The sequence below is a fragment of the Littorina saxatilis genome, linkage group LG14, assembly GCF_037325665.1.
Source record: "Littorina saxatilis isolate snail1 linkage group LG14, US_GU_Lsax_2.0, whole genome shotgun sequence".
Lineage (NCBI taxonomy): Eukaryota > Metazoa > Mollusca > Gastropoda > Littorinimorpha > Littorinidae > Littorina > Littorina saxatilis.
In genome coordinates this window covers 14,230,247-14,249,623 of record NC_090258.1, presented here as the reverse complement: position 1 = coordinate 14,249,623, position 19,377 = coordinate 14,230,247, and the positions used below count along the sequence as shown (strand labels likewise).

The following is a 19,377-nucleotide window of genomic DNA, read 5'->3' as shown; positions in this document are numbered from 1 at the left end:
ACGTGTATGTATTTGAAATGGCAGAAAATATTGAATGAAAGTGATTTTTGACTGATTGAAACCCTACCCCCACTAACAAAATGTGCCCTGAGATTAGGGGTGTTAGTTGAAGATGAATGAATAATGGCTATGGTTTTCCCCTAAAGTATTCAAAACCTAAACATATACATAGGCAAGATGTTCTACATTAACACAATTAACTTGTTAAACATATACATATGCTTAGTACACGATACTTCCGGTTTTTCTACCGGATGACTTATACATTTAGGGGGTAAACACCTTATCGTAGAAAAAGCTTTATTTTCAAAAAGTGCAAGTAATTATTAAAAATCATATATAATATTTATATATTGGAGTTAATTTTCCATTCGAAAGTCATTTGTTTCAAGTGGCAGACAATGTCAGTTGGAGAGTTACATGTACGTAAAGTGTATAACTGTTGTCTGTGATTAGTGCATTGTGTACACATTGGCACCATTTGATCCTAAATGCTAAACGATGTCGTGATCATACCACGGTTTTAGGATAATTTACATCGCATCGATTACTAAATTGATGGTAGAATTTCACTGATCAATTCTATTTCCGGTAGCGTCAGTGCCGTTATCTGTCTAGTAGAGACATCCAGATTTGCCTTCGTCAAAAGTTCGTGAGTTCCGATCTTCGCGAGTTTGTTGAAGTGGTGACGTCATATCCCGTCACGGTCACCACTTTCCAATAGACCTTTTTCGTATAACCTTTGCCCCCAGCGTTTCGACCAATCAGATTTTAGGGCACGGCAGCCTCTCTCTGATAACCGGAAATAAGGGGCAATAGGTGCCTGGCCTGAAATACCTCTTTCACTGTCGGTGCTCGAAGTACTATTGCCAGAGGATTACTTTGAGAAATTCTGCAAGAAAACGGATTATCTTGTTCAAAATCATGAACTAAAAGTCAAGGACATGCATGAAGGTATGGTTTGAAACGGCTATTGGTGGTATATGGACGAAAGACTTGGCGAACTTCCCCTGCATAAGCGAAGCAGAGGTGATCGACCACAGATCTACAGTACAGATCTCTGGATCAACTTTCTTACTGATACTACTGCGTCGACGTTCGACAAGTTATACGACGCATCCAGCGCAAAGAATGCAAAACCTTGGGGTAAACGATAGACATACTGTGTGCATAAAATGTCTTTCTGCATGGCACAACAGCTAGTAAGCAACTGTGGTGATCAGACTCAGAGCGAGTGTGCTGACGTCAATGACTGAAGCAGACTCGCAACGAAGTGTATGCTGTTGTGGGGGGACGCTGACCGGACAGGCACTTGGAGCCTACTGCGAGTGTATTGCTGGGTAAGTGTTGTTGGCCTTGTATGTTTTGTGGGATTAACTTGATGGCTGCGTTACTTGGTATCTTACACAATCAGTTTTCATACTCAGTCATATAATGCATGGCACACAAAGTGACAAACACACACAGAGATTCATAATTCTCTACTAAAAATGTCTGCATGCAAAAGCTGTCATTTTTGACAAAGTTATGAGCAGCATGTTAATGTAATTTCAATCAGTATCTCCAGGAGACCATGCCATGTTGGCTAGGCATGTTCAATAGAATACCAGGTACCTGAGTGCGGAGTTTTATTTAATGTGTACGTACACATGTGTTTGTGAATCCTCTTGTCAATGAAGGTTATCACTGCAGTAAGATCAAATTCCATTCTGAGCCGGTATATATTTTATATAGATATCAACAGCATGCGCTTACAAGCTCTCTGTAGGAATTCCTAGGAAAGATAAAGTTAATTGTTATTAGCAGGCTAAGGAAAATCAAGATGACACAAACGGAATTTGAATGTGTGTTGTTGTTTTTACCCAGAAAGGACAGTCTTGCAACCATGTGGCCGCCACCCTTTTTGCTGCTTCACACTACATGGCTGAAGGAATCGACACTGTGCCAGCAGACAAAACTTGTACACACTACAAATGTATGTGGAAGGGGCATGCTGCCATGAAAACTGCACCAGCTGCTCTCGATGACATACAAATTGTTAAGTAAGTGTGTATAATAATTAATATTAAGGAAATTAGGGTTGCATTACCTAGAGGTTTACATCAGAGTGTGATCTATTTTTTTCAGAACATAAGTCTCAAAGTTAAAATATAGAGCTTGTTAACTACAACAGCTACAAGACTGGGGAAAGAGAAACAGTGATATTTATAAAGTGCATTATCAACAAACTATGCATTTTACATTTAGTCAAGAGACCAGGGCGGTGGTGTATGTTTGTGTGTAGAGCAATTTCTGGAAAACTACAACATTATGTTTAGGTTAAAAACAAACCAGCCCTGAAACGGTGAAAGTGGCAAGTATTTTACTCGCCATAGTTAGTAGAAGCATGCAACTGGTGAGTAGAAGTGTTCATCTACTCGCCAAATGCGAGTGAAGATGCTGAATCAAATTGTTGGTTTGGTTCGTAAAATTTGCTCTCTGGCTGGTACATTTTCAGAATCACTAGCCAGAGGCTAGTGCATAATTTTTTGACTTTCAGGGCTACAAGCTTAGAAAGTTAAACAGATTTGTTTTAAACACAGGGAAGCGTGATTTCCTGTGGGACAGTTTTGCTACTGCGCTATGCTGGGTTGCCATTTACCTTATTCGACGTGGATGCTGGTTTTCAGCTAAGCATTGTCCTTGTGAAATGTACTGCGTTCAGTATCGTTATACATGTTTGACAGACTGGCGCAACTTGTTTTAGCATTTGTACCCAGCATAAGATTTGCTTTAGTGTCAAGTAAAAAAAATAATTTCATTTTCAGGTATGCTTCAAGACAAGACAAGTTTCCCCGGACGACTCTTCAAGGCCTCAATTTTGACCAAGAAGTCCGGATGCAAGGAAGCGCGACTAAGAGATCTTCAACAACCGGTACCAACCGTTTGAAGGCTGCATATAGTTATGATATACTGAACTAGGGTTTTCAAGGTGTGATATTTTTTTCCAATACCAGTTAATTAAGTTGGTAGCAACAGTTAACTGTTCTGTCAAGTGAAAAATGTATGTAGTTTCAATATGGACAGGTAAAATCAGTACTTTGTTTACAGCGAGGGAGGGTACGTAGTGCTGTCACCTCTGTGTGTGAGTTCAGGTTTAATATTTTAAATGCCTGCAGTTAAGACAGAAGATTGTGGAAGCTGATAAGAACTTGTGTCAGAGGATAGTAAGAAGTGTTTCGGCTTCGTACGGACTATACCATCATCCATGACTTGTGTGTATTATTCGGAGAACGTATCAGAGCCGAGGACATGTGTTGTGAACAGCGATTCTCAGTGATGAAAGTGTAGTGTGTGTAATGCCGGACTGTATTCTTCTTCAACTTCGGAATGGCAAGGAGGTATTTTGTGAGATGTTTTATGATTTGATATCCATGTACTGATGATTTCATTCAATAGCGAAATGTTTGAAATGTTCATTCGTTTTGTGCCATGTTTGTTGTTCAAGAGCGTGTTGTCACCATCCCTTATGAATATGGACGTGTGTGAATGTTGGTGCAGACATGAGCGTTTGAGCGAGTGAATTTAGAAGCCCTGTGCATGAAAGTCATTACCGGACAACCAAATCAGCAAACATAGAAATTCCTTGTCATACACATCGATCTGATCAAGGTAATAATGTTAGCACTTTTTTTCCAATTTATTTCACAGTTATTTGTTATTTTTTGGAGGAAATTATAATGCAATTCACCGATTTTAAAAAACATGATTCCAATTGTCTCCCTTGAACAAATTTGTTTGTACAAAATTTGTTACTTACTTTTTTTTTTCAAGGCTATATCAAGGAAAATTCTTTTTGAACTGATTGTGGGACCGTGCACAAGCTGACAGACTTGAACTCAAAAGTTGCAGAAGATTCTTGGCTGCGACTTTTGAGTTCAAGCCGATCAGTTTGTGCACAGTCCCAAGATTTGTCTATATTTATTTATCACTTAAAATAAAATACAGTTTTTCTTTTAATGAAACTGTAGATATGTCAAAGACTGTTTTGAATAATTTTGGGGGGTAATTTTCTTTAAGAAATAACTCAAGTGAATGCACAAATTGTGTACTAAAGTGTCGGTACAAGGGAGACAATTTGAAGCCATTTTAAAAAACAAAGCAGTATATTGCATAATAATATCCTTCAATTATAACAAGAAATAAGGAATAAACGTCTCTTGACATGTTGTCTACCTAATTATCTTGATCGCATTTATTTAAAGTGGGAATCGTTATGTTCGTAAGCTCACATACAATCATTGATGAAACAAACTCAGACCAGACCAGAGATTTGATTGATAATGGGCCCTTTATTCTATACAGTACCAGAGTAAATTATATAAACCATTACATGACAAAATAAGCTTCTTGCTCTTTGGAGTGATGTGGCCTTTGGCAGTTCATCAACCCAGTAATGTAGACCTGCCTTTTTTTACGAAGTAGGTACATGCATACCGAAAGATCACCATATGTGTGAAACCATACTGCAGTGTCATTTTTCAGTAGAGAATCAACAGAAAAAGAGCGTATGTTCTCCTTCACCTTCATGTTGTCTTTCTTCAAGCCAGAAACATCTTCAGTCAGACGATTAATCACAGAGGCCTGTTATGTAATTGTCATCTGCAGCTCTGCCAACTTGAGGTAGTCTGTGTTCCAATAACAATACCCTCACATGTAGTCGTGTCCCTCTTTGCAAAGGCATGATCTGGCCCTGGTCCTAAGCTCTCACTAGATGCAGAGGGCAAAGGAATGGCTGCTTCTGTAAATACAAAATCAAATGTATACATTAGCAATATAATCAGCATCAATGATCTTGTTATCAGATTACACATGCATCACACTCACAGCATTTAAGCATGAAAATACCTGAGGGAAATAACTCCTGAAATTGAAAACAAGTCGCGTAAGGCGAAAATACAATATTTAGTCAAGTAGCTGTCGAACTCACAGAATGAAACTGAACGCAATGCCATTTTACTCGTAGCATCGTCAGGCCACCGCTCATGGCAAAGGCAGTGAAATTGACAAGAAGAGCGGGGTAGTAGTTGCGCTAAGAAGGATAGCACGCTTTTCTGTACCTCTCTTTGTTTTAACTTTCTGAGCGTGTTTTTAATCCAAACATATCATATCTATATGTTTTTGGAATCAGGAACCGACAGGGAATATGATGAAAGTATTTTTAAATTGATTTGGACAATTTAATTTTGATAATAATTTTTATATATTTAATTTTCAGAGCTTGTTTTTAATCCGAATATAACATATTTATATGTTTTTGGAATCAGCAAATGATGGAGAATAAGATAAACGTAAATTTGGATCGTTTTATAAATTTTTATTTTTTTTTTACAATTTTCCGATTTTTAATGACCAAAGTCATTAATTAATTTTTAAGCCACCAAGCTGAAATGCAATACCGAACCCCGGGCTTCGTCGAAGATTACTTGACCAAAATTTCAACCAATTTGGTTGAAAAATGAGGGCGTGACAGGGCCGCCTCAACTTTCACGAAAAGCCGGATATGACGTCATCAAAGACATTTATCAAAAAAATGAAAAAAACGTTCGGGGATTTCATACCCAGGAACTCTCATGTCAAATTTCATAAAGATCGGTCCAGTAGTTTAGTCTGAATCGCTCTACACACACACACACACACACACACACGCACGCACACACGCACACACGCACGCACATACACCACGACCCTCGTTTCGATTCCCCCTCGATGTTAAAATATTTAGTCAAAACTTGACTAAATATAATGATTCAGCATGAGCTTTATCGATGTCTCGAAAACTGCATCACTATCTGTATCAAGTAACCTCCTTAATCTTCTCGATTCAAGAGTCTGTTGATTCAGAGATACTGTAGCAACAGATCTCTGGTTGATTGCATCAAACACTGTACAAAAGGAAGACGTGGAACTTGCGAAGAAAATGCGAAAAAGTGTTTGTGGGTTATCGTCCCTAGTCACATGCTGGCGGCGAAAACAAAATGGCGGATCGCGTAGGTACCGATCGTGTGCGAGGTGGTGGTAAATAATTGTGCTCGGCTTTTTGTTGCAAGAACGCCCGTTACAAACAGAGCTGCTTCGGGAAAACTTTCCACAAGTTCCCTACAGAAGAAAAAAGGTGGGTTGTGCAGTGATTATTTCATCAGGTTTACCTTCTTCAGAATGAGAATGCAATGGCTCGAGTCAACTCACTCAGTAGACTACAGCGTCAGCGAGTACTTACGACTGTGAGTGTGAGTCAGCAGTCAGTACAAAACAACAGTTTACACTTGATGACAAACCCGTGGGCATATTTGCCGAAACCTTTATCAAACCTTGCTTACGGGAAAACTACAGTACAAAGGTACATCACTCATCCGTTTTGCGTTCAGGCAGAGCGTTAGATTTAGACTGAAGATCTGATTTAGCTTTCTTTGTCTTTCCTTTTTGCTTAGTTTAACAATAACATTGTTGTTTTTATTGTCAAACTAGGTGCAGAATATGGATGCAATTCACAAGGCGAGAGGACTTTGAAAAGCTGCAGCCAGCTGCTGTTCAAGGTCTCAAGCTTTGTACTGATCACTTTGAGGCCAACCAGTAAAACAATCCTGCAGAGAGGATCACTTGTGTGGAATGCTGTCCCGACATTGTTTGCAGTGCCCAATCCACCACCGAAGGTTATTTATTTATTGGTTTTAGGTTTTTGCAAACCAAAGAAGCACACTATTAAATGCAGGTTGAGTAATGACAAGTTTGAGGCTGATGTAAGAATTGAAAACAACAGCATTGTTCCCATCAAATAATGCCTGTTTGCATTTAGCGCAAAAAAAATGATAAGGCCAACAAAAAAAAGTTACTTATTTTGGATCGACGTCCTGATTATGATGATATGATGAACTTATTTTGCAAAAAAACAGCCCCAAATGGCAAAAAAGGTATAGGGTCGGCGTCAACAACAAAAAAGTTGTATGTTTCTGGTCACCTGACCCTACCTATGTTTTCCCGACGACCCTAGACATTTTTTTTTTTTTTGCATTTTCAAAAATAAAAGGGGTATTCGAAAATCAATTGTTTTCCTGTTTTTCAACAAAATAGTTTAAAAGATGGTTTTAAAAAAAAAGGTTAGAAAAAAAATCTCCACCTTTAGTCATGTTAGGTCACAAAAAAGTCTGTTTAAGGTAACATAGGCCCCCCAAAAATAGCGTCGGTAGGTCGGCTTTTTAGTTTTGTATTTTAGCCATCTGAATATTTTAATTTTATTTTTTAATGCCCCCAAAAAGTCTAGGGCCGGTGGGAAAAAAATAGGGTCGGTCCGGATACCGTAAACAGATTATTTTTTGTTTTGCCTTACCAGAAACATACACTTTTTGTGTGTGGCCTAAGACCAATGCCATGAAATTGGGAGAAATGTTTCATTGTGACTGGGTGTTGGTTGTGAGTTTGTCAGTTAAAGAGCTGTGCAATTTGCAGGTTGCTAGTGGGAGGAAGCCACCATCGCAAAGGGTAGCTACAAATGAAGCCAGCACCGACCTGTCGCCTGATACACAAATTGTTCAACCAGGTAAGAGATTTTTAACCATGAAGAACACCCTGACATCAAAAAATGTTTAAACCCATCGCATGCACGCGGCTTGTCGACATATGTCTAGATCTTGTTTGTTTGTTTTCTAAAATCTTGCAATTGTTTCGTGACCCTTCCTATGCATCCGTTTTGGGCTGCCGATTCATTTTAAATTTCTTATACACTGATGTAGGAAGACAATTTGAAGTCAGCAGATCATAAATTGATAAAAACAAACAAAGCTTACTTGGCTCTGAGTCTCTTCCAGATCCGATGATATTTTCAGCGTTGACACTGGGGGGTGGAAGCAAAACCGCTTGCTTGTCGTCGGTCTTCACTGAGCGGACAAAGTCACGTCTCCGACCAGTACCTTGTCCTTCTGCTAGAGTCACTTGTTCTTGATGTTCTCTCAAATCCAAGATTAAGGGTGGGTACGAAGTCAAAGGAGTTGGCATCGTTGATAGCCGTGCCATTGCCAGACACGAAGTGACGCGAGCAGACTTTTCAATGGCACAGATCTCTGGGCACGACAAACCCCTGTCGTCGGATTGCTTGCACCCATCGCGTCCTTCGCTGTTGCGCCTTCGCAATTGCACCCATCGGAAAGCCATACAATGACAAATTCTGTCCACCGTATTTCTCTGTCTTCATTGATTCCACTGTTGCACTTGCAGTTGTAAACACAACAGTTTGTCTCGTCGTCTCCGCACTTTACTTTGCACCAAGCCTCGTTGTCGATTTTTCCTTTTGCCCCTTAGTTCCGGTAGATCTGACAATAAACTTCACAGCGCATGCGCCAAAATTTAAGTGAAAAAGGTCCAGATCTACGCGAAGTTCTTCGTGCGCGTTCGTCTGTTTTTCGACGAAACAGTGATGACGAGTAGTGTTATTCCAGACATCTAAATATGCTGGGTACACAAGCAACACTGAGAAAAAAAATTCTGAAAAGCGAACCACACGCGGCACAGGCACACGGTAGGATATGTCGACCGTCGACTCAAGTTCTGAGTTTTGTGTGGCCGGTCAGTATCCGTGTTCATGCACTAGGCCTCCAAAATGAACAGTTTACAGATGCACAGTCCACAGAAGCGTCGTAAAGATATTAAACCATATAGTGTCCACGCCGCCATTTTGGAGTTTTTTTGTCGAATTCGGCCGATTTGAAGAATTTGGGGAATCTAGTGTACCTTAATTAAGACGCACCTGGCCCGGTTTGCTCAATAAAGCACCACAAGTATGCTAAATAATTAATTAAACATGATTAAATTGGCGACTGCTCTCCACCATTTGAAGATTAAAATTGGCCGTCATAGACTGGTTTTCGTCGCGAGCGTGCCGTTTTCATGACGACTCAAAACAATGGCGGATGGGATGGCCGCTTTGTGACAACAAGCCCACACGTTTCAGTAAGAAATCGACTCAAGGTGGTTCAGAAACCAGCAGACTGACTGGGACACGACACAGAATTACGAGAAATTCATGCTCGGCGCACAAAATGCAAAGTTATCAATTCAGCAAGCAGTGGGAAAGTTGGATTCAACTGCATGAGTGTTACCGTTGTGTGCACTGACTACCCACGACGCAGAGCTCTCACCTGCTGCCCGGATTTGTAAGTAAAGCAAGTGTTGTGTAGACTTTGGACAGACCTAGACAAATGTTGCTGCCGTTTTTGTCTGCTGGTGTGTTGAGCGAATGAAGCATCCATCAAGCGAGTGCACGAACGTGTAGTGTGCAGGGTCGATTGAGTCCAGTTTTGGTTTGAACACGGACACGCCACGGTGTGTGTGTGTGTGTCTGTGCACTGCACAGGAGCTTGTATCAAAGTGCCGGTCGATCATTATTTACTCCTTCATCCCTACAGTCTTCTTACAACTACATACTACGCATTCGCTAGCCTAGTAAGGGCGTACATGCAGGAGTAAATAATGATCAACTGGCAGTTGGGTACAAGCTCCTGTGGTGCACTGTATAGGAGACTGAGCCCTGACACTGTGACAGACAGACAGAGTAGGTAATCCCCCTAAAAATTGTTTTGAGATGGAAAAAGTAAGGTCAGTCAGCACAGTCTTTGGATGTAGTGCAACAGAAAATGTTATTTATAACTGACATTTTATATTGTCAGCGGTATGAGTTTTTCTGTGCCTAAAGTTTTTAATGTTGTGATTTTGCAGGAAAAACTATGATTGAAGCTTATTGTAAGGCTTTGTGAAAGGGTAACTTTTTAATGAAGATCACATTCTTCCTCGGACGGCGTTCATTGAAGCAAACACTAAATGCGGCAGAATCTCATTCATCCTTTCTTTTTTAACTGCCATTTTTAAGTGTCGCTGTGCATGTTGAAAGCTTCATGTTCAGAACTGATGTTGCTGTAGAACTGTATGTAATTGGCCAGCCTTTGGTTTACACTTAGTGGTTTATATGTTGCTATAATTACTCAAACAATGTTTTATAATTTTCAGGGGAAAAGCACCCGGACATCAAACATTCTTGCAATGTGTGGCAATAATGGTTTAAAATATTTTGGACAAAGCTCAAGGTGAGTTTAAATGTTCATAATTCTGATGTAAGTCAAGCTTATCTTTTATCTTGAGTAACTATCTCTGTCATGTTTCTCTCAGGCTGCGCGACCGACAGAAAAGTTGCCAGGAACCGATTCCTTGAGTGTGGCCAATTGTTCCCCATTTCTGGTTCACTTGAGCTGCAGGCAATTTTGTTGAGTGATTAAAAGTTATGGATTCTTTAAAAAGGTGTACGTTTGAGGATAAGACACTGTCAAAGTTTTGAAACAGTATTTTTCTTCTTCATGGTTATAAAAAACTGCAGCACCTGTGTTCAATTTCTGAAGATGCATTATTACTACAGTGGCACCCCCCTTTTACGACCTCAAACAATCTGAGAAAATCGAGTCTAAAAAAGGAACGAGTCTTAAAATGGGGGTAATTTTACAGAGGTTATGAACAGAAAATGTGAGAAAACAAGGTCTTAAAAAGAAGGGAGTTTTAAATTGGGGGGTCATAGAAGGGAGGTTCCACTGCATTAATCATGCCATGGAAATCATGATCAGTTTACAGATAAATACAATGACAATTAAAAGCAATTTGCAGCCCAGTGTCTTATTATTTGATCATATTCTGTCTATTTTTATCATTGCATCTTTGCTACAGAAATTCATGGTTACATCTTGACCAAAAGTCAATTATTATCAATAAACCAAACAACATGCGCACACAAAAACATACTCAATTGTCAAGAACAGTGTCTATTTTATTCCATGTAGATCTCAAATCCACAGGCACACATTCTCTCTACACAGTTCAAAGGTGCTACACATGAAACTATTCTTGGAATTCGAGCACTTTTCAACACCTGTATATATTTGTTTTGCACAAGTTTTACTAGACCTTTGAATTCAACGCATTAATCAATACACTTTCACGACCCTTCCCCAGACTTTATTGCTCATGTCAGCTGTTTCCATGCACAAATAGTCACCCTGTATGTATCTTTCGCTTGATATGCAAGTGTCTAAACAGAAAGAAAAAACACTAAAAACCAAACACAAAAATTCATTCAGTGAGAGTGAATGTACACACATCCTAAAAAACACGAAATGAATAGTCATTCTGTCAGTCTTTGATACTGATCCAAGACATTGATGTGACGAAGAAAGGGGTAAGTTTATTTTAGAAAGCTAAAATCTTTCAGAGGGAAGTGGTGTTATCAAACACTGGTCGTTTCACATGCTCCCTGGAAATCACTGAAAGCAGACCTCTTCAACTTCAGAAGACCCTCCCTCGTCTTATTTTTGAGGGGCTATCTAGAGATACTCCAGTGCCGAGAGTATGAAATAAATAAATATATAGCTGTCTGTCAGCGTTCTCTAGAATGAAAATGTCTCTACAAGGTGCAGAACTGTGCACATAATAAAAAAACACCACACACACAACATATGTTCAAACACTGATCCAAATGTTGGGGGTGGGCGTTTACTAGGTACTAACGGCGCTTACAAGGTAGATTACAGTACATTAAAAAAGCAAAAAACTATATACATTATTTGTATTTTTGACCAAATTATGACATTTTACACTGATTGAGACAGTCAGTGTTCCTCAAGGTGAACAAGGACTGTCAAGGCAGGGGCGGACGAGGGGGGGGGTTTCCGGAAACCTCGATCCCCCCCAGCCAAAAAATAATTTATTTTTTATTTTTTATTTGTGTTGTTTCAATTTTTGGGGTATTAATCAGTGACAAAATCTGCTGCCTGAAACTGGTAATGATCATCCTCAGAATGCACCAGATTGCACCATTTTGCATCCTTTTTTTCAGAATTTTCCGGGGGGGCATGCCCCCGGACCCCCCTAGCAAGCTAGGCGCTTTGCACCGTCGGCTCGGCGCGCCTTCACACCCATAAAATGAACTGATCCGCCCCTGCAAGGTGTGTATAAAATGTCATATTTTTTTCAAAAATACAAATAACATTTATGTATTGATTGGTTCTGGTTAGAATTCCTTTTAATTGTTTTTTTAATGTACAAAAATGCACTATTTTCTAGTCTCAGCTGGACGTCTAATATAGAATGTGACAGAGCATGTGTAAACCAACCCACACAGAAACGCACTTTGTTTAACACCACAATGTACTCCAATGCAGGCAACAAGGAAGAAAGTCAGTTTACTGGCCAGTTGGATGTATAATGTCATTCCTATGACCCATACACAGCAACTGCACATGGCAACTCTTACACCTTCACCCGAATAGCCAATATCTTTCCTCAATATAACTGAATGATGCGTATCGTTTGGCTTTATTGATCTTTCCCTCTTCTTCTTCCAGGACCAGGGCATCTTCAATCTCTTCTTTGTGTGTGGGCCAGTAGGAGCCTGCTGTCATCAAGCACCAGTGCCTTGAAGTCCTGGAGCATAAACAGAAAATCACCCATCAGTGAAGACACTTAATTCAAACTTCGAAAAGGGTTGAAAAAATTAACCAAATGCAAGAAAAAGTGTGAAAATAAAGAGTTACAGAAGAGTGTTTGTAATCTATTCATGTACGTAATGGATTGCAAGTGTGAGTAAAAGGTGGTGGTGGGTGGGAGAGGGGGGATGGGATATACCTGTGGGCATTGGCTTTCCAGATTTTTAGCATTCTGACACACTTAGCATTCTCACACTGACAAGTGTGAAAATGTGACGTGTTCTAGTGCTCCTGACGAGCAAAAGTGTCAGTTACACATCTTTGGCTACTTGAAATGAATGCCCAGTTTACCATTGCATTGTACAGTGAAACCCTAACTTTGCCCTCCCCCCCCCCCCCCCCCCCCCCCCCCCCCCGCCTTTTAAAAAAACACAACATTTGTCTTAAAAGACAGTACTTTCTCAGATTCCTGTTTATAACCTCTATTCTAAGACATTCTGCTTTTCTTTGATTGAGTTTGCTGTATATAAATATATATCTTAGAAGGGCTCCACTGTATCTCTAAAAATTTTCTCTACAAGAGGTATTGAAGCAGCATCTGTCAAGTGCTCAACTGCAAAAAGGTCAATTTGATATAATTATTCAATACTTATGTTTCAAGCTAAGCAGACCTGCTGTTTGACATGTGGTTGGAAAATGTGCTTCAGGGATTGTCTTATTTGAAAAAAAAAATGAACAGGAAGGCAGATATCTATTTGAACTGCAAAGCAGACACAATTCAAAAACCTACACATCATTATTATGACTTCCTACATAACAGCATGATCATGGAATCTGTTAGCCAATGTGTCAGATCATAACGATCATTATGGAGGCAGAAATGATCCCCTCAATCTGTAAAATATCCTTCTTTACAAACAGCATACATGTGTAGCTAAAACAGAATTCATATCACAGTGGAACCCCCTTTTACGATATCCCAAAATCTGATAAAATCAGGTATTTAAAAATAGGAAGTCTTAAAATGAAGGTGAATTTGCATAGGTTATGACCAGAAAATCTTAAAAGCAAGGTCTAAATATAGGGGAGATCTTGAATTGTAAAGGTTTTTAAAAGGGGGGGGGGGGGGGGGCGGGTTCACGGTACAGCACCCCAATTGTGAGGACTGTTCATTTATTTCCCTTTATGAGACACTAAAAGGTTGTGGGTACTGAAATATAACTGCACAAAATATCTTGACAAAATCTGGATGCTGAAGCTGAATTTTCATTCTTTTTCAATATTTTTTGAAACCAGGAAATACACACATTCCCTAGAATGAAAAAAAAGCACCGGTAATGTAATTTGTGACTGAGACCTAAAAACCTCACCGTTAGTCATTATTTAGTATACCCTGTAACAAAGTCTTCGACCTCACAAATCTTGCAGAATAAAAAGGTACTTACTCGAATGATTGAGTTTGGAGGAGGCGTGGGGTTTGAGGGGGCGAAGCAGTGAGAGAAAGTACTTATAACTATAGTCCTGATTCACCTTCAAATAGTTTTTTGGGCCACCCAGACCACTATTTACACCCCCACTTACACACAATTTTACTTATTTTCTGCACACATTACATTCTTAAAACACACACACATCCACACATAACAAGTACACAACACGCACTGATTTTCTTGACATTGTTCAGTTGGATGAATGTGATAGCACTCTATTGGAATTCACAAAATTACCCTTGGCTCTAACATCATAAGTCTTTTTCTTTTAACTCCTGCACACAGAGAAAGTATCTATTAATATTATAAGTATAACTAGTCCTCACTTACCTTCAAATTGTTATTCGGATCAGCCTTCCCCTTGCCCAGCAAACCAATTTCAGTTTGAGAAGACTTGGACCAGTCCTTGCCTCTGCATTAGCTCACACCTCTGCTAATTCCTCTCCCTATCCTGCCTCGATGTGCACTTTTCTCTTGAACTTGAAGTTGAACGAGCAGCCTGGCCGCTTGTTGTTTTGAATGTAAAACTTCCATTGCCTGAAAATAAAGACAAATGCTTGAAAAGAATACACTATATATTAATTAATCTCCCTTACAGTTAATGAGTTATTTGTAGCAAACTTCAATCATAATCAGGAAAAGCTCACTTGAGTTTTGACAGCTGGCACACAACGTTCACGCACACAACAGTGTAGTTTGTACTCTTTTTTTCACGTGTATACAAAAATACAATTTATATATATGTGATTATATCACAAGCATAATACACACACACACACACACACACACACACACACACACACACAAACACACACATAATCACACTCATGCACACAGTGACACACACACACACAGTCACATTCATGCACACACACACAGTGATACAAGTCTCTCTCACACACACACACACACACACACACACACACACACACACAACAAATGCACAAGACACTGATATCCTCGACATTGTTCAGAGGGATAAGTATAATTTCTTCTCTTTTGGGTTACTATTATGAGAAAAGACATAATTTTCAGAGCTCTCTATTTCAGTATTTGTCTGAAACATGAATGCGCTTTGCTTCGAACTCTCGCACGTTTACTGTTCCCTGTGTTCAATCAGTGACATGAATGGAATTTGAAACAAATGCATAAGCTTATAGGTAAAAGCGCAACTTTAGAGACATATATTTGAAATGATCACCAATAGGCAACACATATGTCCAAGATAATCTGAGTACTGCTTCTATTTCTAAACAAAGTACGAGCATGATCTTCGAATCATTTTGAGTGCTACAGGGCTTTTTGACTCGCATCGATCGATTCATTTGCAGTCCTGCTGAGAGCAACTTGTACACTGATACTGACTTGTCCTATTGAAAGCTTTATTTCCTGTCAGACAACGTTAACACTTACCTTTTCACTTTCAGACTACAATGATCGCAGGGAGACGCCATTGTTGACACATTTGACAAGGGAAATCACCCAACCATTACAAGACTGCTCTTTCCTTGGATTCTGTTACGACAATTAATTAGCTATCAAAACTGTTGAATTTGCAAAGTTAAGTTATTCCTCATGGATGGTAGCATTATTTGTAACGTAGAATCTTACGGTGATGCTTTGAAAGCGATCTGAAGGCCTTTTCCCGGCGGAGAGTATCCCTTTAAACTTTAACACTGCGCACATAAAACATATTTTTAACATTATAACAAGAGGCGAAGCCTTCAAGGCTCACGTAAGAAATCGACAAACAGTAACACAAACTCAATCACTCCGTCACACACACACACACACACACACACACACACACACACACACACACACACACACACACACACACACACACACACACACAGTAAGCATAGGTGAAACTGTGCAAGAAAGCGAGACGCTAGATCTAGATCTGTCTGTCTGCATGTAGCCTACTTACAGGGACACGACTGCCAACTAGTCTCGGCCCGCTCAAAATGACAATGACCGAGACGTCTAACCCTCTTACGTCATAATGTGACGTCAATGTAATGTGACGTCTTCAAATGTTAGAGTTTCTACCACAGACATACACACGCACAGACGCACGCACGCACGCACGCACGCACAGACAGACAAAGTTACGATCGCATAGGCTACACTTACGTGAGCCAAAAGGGACTAAAAGTACTCGCGAAGATTGCTGATTGAGGTTCGTCAAACACGCCTTTTTCACCACGCAGACTGATCACAGGCGAAGGTGTCGTTCTCTGTTCACTAGACCACTACTTCCATAGAAAGACTACGACACCTTCGCCTGTGGACTGATCCCGGTCTTCAGCAAGCAGTGCCGTGGGCGCGAAAAACCAAGCGCATGCGCATTGAGGCACAAAGTTAAAAATAGAGAGGAAATCCCCACCACCGACGAATGTTCGTCTGACGAAGGTTGAATCTGGATGTCCCAAGTAACGTTTTACATGGTTTCACGTTCAGTGGCAGGGACGTAGCACACCTAATAAAAGTGGTAGGGCGGAAAAAAATGGAAGACAAAATGCTGAGACAGCTAAGGAAATATGGGGCTTACACTACCGCCCCCCCCCCCCCCCCCCTTGTAATGGTCTAAAAAAGAAAGAAAACATGATGCGATTTCGTGCCTTCTGAGCTCAGTTCCATCTAATCATCTTTCCATCCTCCACCAAACAACGGGCTGGTGAATGTATCAGTGATTATCAATCGACTTACATTTATATCTAAATTCCGATACGTTGAATGTGATGAGCACTTACTTCAAATGACTTTCGTCTTCATTATTGTCTAGTGTGTTAAAAAGCAAGGATTGACAAACTGGTTTACTTCTAAACAAGCAATTTATTGATCCGTCCAGCCATCAACATTGGCAGCCTGAGTGATGACTGAAAAATAGAGGGATTTGTCAGAATATTTTTAGCGCGTTTTCGATCCATCACAACCAGGATGCACACTTGTGTCCATTGTTCAATTCTCTCTCTACATGTTGTTTCATGTGACACTGTTAACCCCACAAGTTACTGCGTAAAGCGGGGCTCACACACAGGTGGAGCAAGCGGAGCAAGGGTGGAGTAGGCTGCACCAGGCGGAGAGATGACGCTACTTCCGTTGCAGGAGTGGAGAAAGTTGTGTGTGCGGTGCGGAGCAAGGAATAGGACACGTTTCTATTTTTTGGCTCCGGTGCAGCGGTGCAGCCAATCAGCGCACTCATCACTTTCTCCGGAAATAGTAGTGTGACACTAGGTGGCATCCCAAATAACGACGGCCGCCTTTTTTCGAAAGAACTTTTTCATGGATTTTACACAAGAATACCGAAACGGAAAGATAGAATGTGGTTTCCGCTAGATTTCAAGTCACGCTTTTCACTTTTCCGAGGAAGCCAACAGCTGAGTGTGAAGAAACGCTGCTGTTCAACTTCGAAATCTCCAGTCGCAGACGACCTTCGCTTTTGCAGTACAGTCAATGCAGGTGCAATGTTACTCATTTCGATCAGCTCGTTTTCGTATATATTTTTGCATTAAGATCATGTACAATGATTGGAATCAAAGGAGGAATGACTTCGGTATGCAAATGCGTTGGTTTGGCCGAAATCAATACAGCAGTAATTAAGCTAGGTTCTTTCTCGTCAGTTTGTTTTTTGCGACTGAAGTTTGTCTTCTGAATGTACCACTTGCTTGATTTTGATTGTTTGTTCAGCTCCTCGGCACAAAATTCATCATGCAAGATATCAATTTGTTGAATGATAACGGGATAAGTGAAGTTCAAACATGTATCTGCTTGCAAAAACAATCGCAGGGACAGATCTATCTGCTTCATTGACTGACAGATTGTCATTGAATTTCCAACGTAAAATGACTCGTTTGCAGACTCTCTAATTAGATCCATCGAGTGTTTGTGTTCTTAGATCCATTGGCTATGCAGGCTTTTTGCGATCATAACATTGTTTGGGTTTGTGCAGGTGCAATCTGCAGATCAGAGGAGATTGACCGCAGGGTGACGCAGTGTCAGTGATCAATGCAACTTGTGTTCGACACTCAATATTGCCTTCTACCAAACTCAAGGGCAAAACAAAAGGTACATGCTTGTGAATTCATATTATGTAATGTCTGTGAAGATTAACACCGTTTTTAGCTCTAGTCTGAGTGATCATGCTTATTAATATCCAATTCAAGTTACATACGATACATACTCCGCCCCAGCACCACCCTCACCCCATAGCACTGCTATATTCAGATACTACAGTCCAATAACTAACCCTCTAAAAGTCCCCCCCCCCCCCCCCCACTCTCGGTGTAACATCTGTTGCTATCTGCACCTTTGTGTGGTAATGGGAAACTCGTGCTCAAATAGTTTCAGAACTTTTGATATTATAAGAGTTTTATTTACCAATGGTTCTCCCCTCCCTCCTTCATATTACACCGACACTCTCTATGCCCACCCTCCACCCCCTTCCCCCATCCCTTCCCTCTACAGGCACGTCTACTAAAGTCTCAGACGTGATAGGATTAAGAGGATGCCACAATGATCCGGGTAACTTTGCAAATAATCATACTGATATAACAGAAGAAAGTTATTCCACAGTCATTTCTACTTATACATTACAGTGTTACAAAACAGGAATTTGTGCTAAGTTATAATCTACAAACAACAAAGACCCTCCAGCTCCCCCCCCCCCCCTCCTCACCTGCAACATATACATGTTCATGTCCAACTTTCCCAGTGGCTCTTAATCTTATGTCTATGACTGTTGATATTGAAGAGTAGAAAGTGTTTAGTTTCCAATGACTAAATTTCCCCTCACACATACACACACACACGCACATGCACATGCACATAGCTGTTGTCTCCTTCTCAATCTCTCTATGTCTCTCTGTTTAATTAACATATTTGGATCACTAACTCTTCACTGAGATTCAGTGTTATGTGTTATGTGGAGTAAGATTAGTGAATGTTGCTGCTGATTCTGTTGTTCTTACTGTTCTTCCTCCCTGCATAATCTTTTTACTCCTTAAAATGATTGTGTTGATTATTGTTTATTACTACAGTATATGTCAATGGAGTGTACATCTGAGATGTGATGGGACCAAAAGCATTCCAGAATGAAACAGGTAACTTTTTAAACTGGTCTTCATTTAGCTTATTGAGAAGTTGGTTCACATGATACATTTCAGAGTCGTCCTTTTAAATTCGTTAAATATTGCACCAGTCACTACATCTATAGATGACCATGCTGATTAGTTTCAAACTGTGTACATAGCCAGCTTATCCCCACCCGTACTTCCCTCAGTTCCCAAACTACCCTTCTACAGCCCCCACCCTTCCCATCTCCCCAAACTCATTAGATCACTGACATGACACTGATCTTTATTTTATGATTAAATGTTCTTTGAGTAAAA

The 19,377-nt window shown here is 40.2% G+C and overlaps 3 long non-coding RNA genes across 3 annotated transcripts; 2 read left to right on the top strand and 1 right to left on the bottom strand.

Moving 5' to 3' along the window:
• Window positions 1-724: 724 nt before the first annotated feature.
• Window positions 725-3,456, top strand: LOC138947165 (uncharacterized). The gene is made up of 3 exons (XR_011449580.1): window positions 725-1,340; window positions 1,867-2,042; window positions 2,808-3,456. It is a non-coding gene; the product is annotated as an uncharacterized lncRNA (long non-coding RNA).
• Window positions 3,457-8,794: 5,338 nt separating this feature from the next.
• Window positions 8,795-12,611, top strand: LOC138947164 (uncharacterized). Its single transcript, XR_011449579.1, has 3 exons — window positions 8,795-9,185; window positions 10,036-10,112; window positions 12,414-12,611. It is a non-coding gene; the product is annotated as an uncharacterized lncRNA (long non-coding RNA).
• On the bottom strand, window positions 10,715-14,746 carry LOC138947163 (uncharacterized). The gene is made up of 2 exons (XR_011449578.1): window positions 14,315-14,746; window positions 10,715-12,492 (listed from the first exon to the last, which is right to left on the bottom strand). It is a non-coding gene; the product is annotated as an uncharacterized lncRNA (long non-coding RNA).
• Window positions 14,747-19,377: the final 4,631 nt, after the last annotated feature.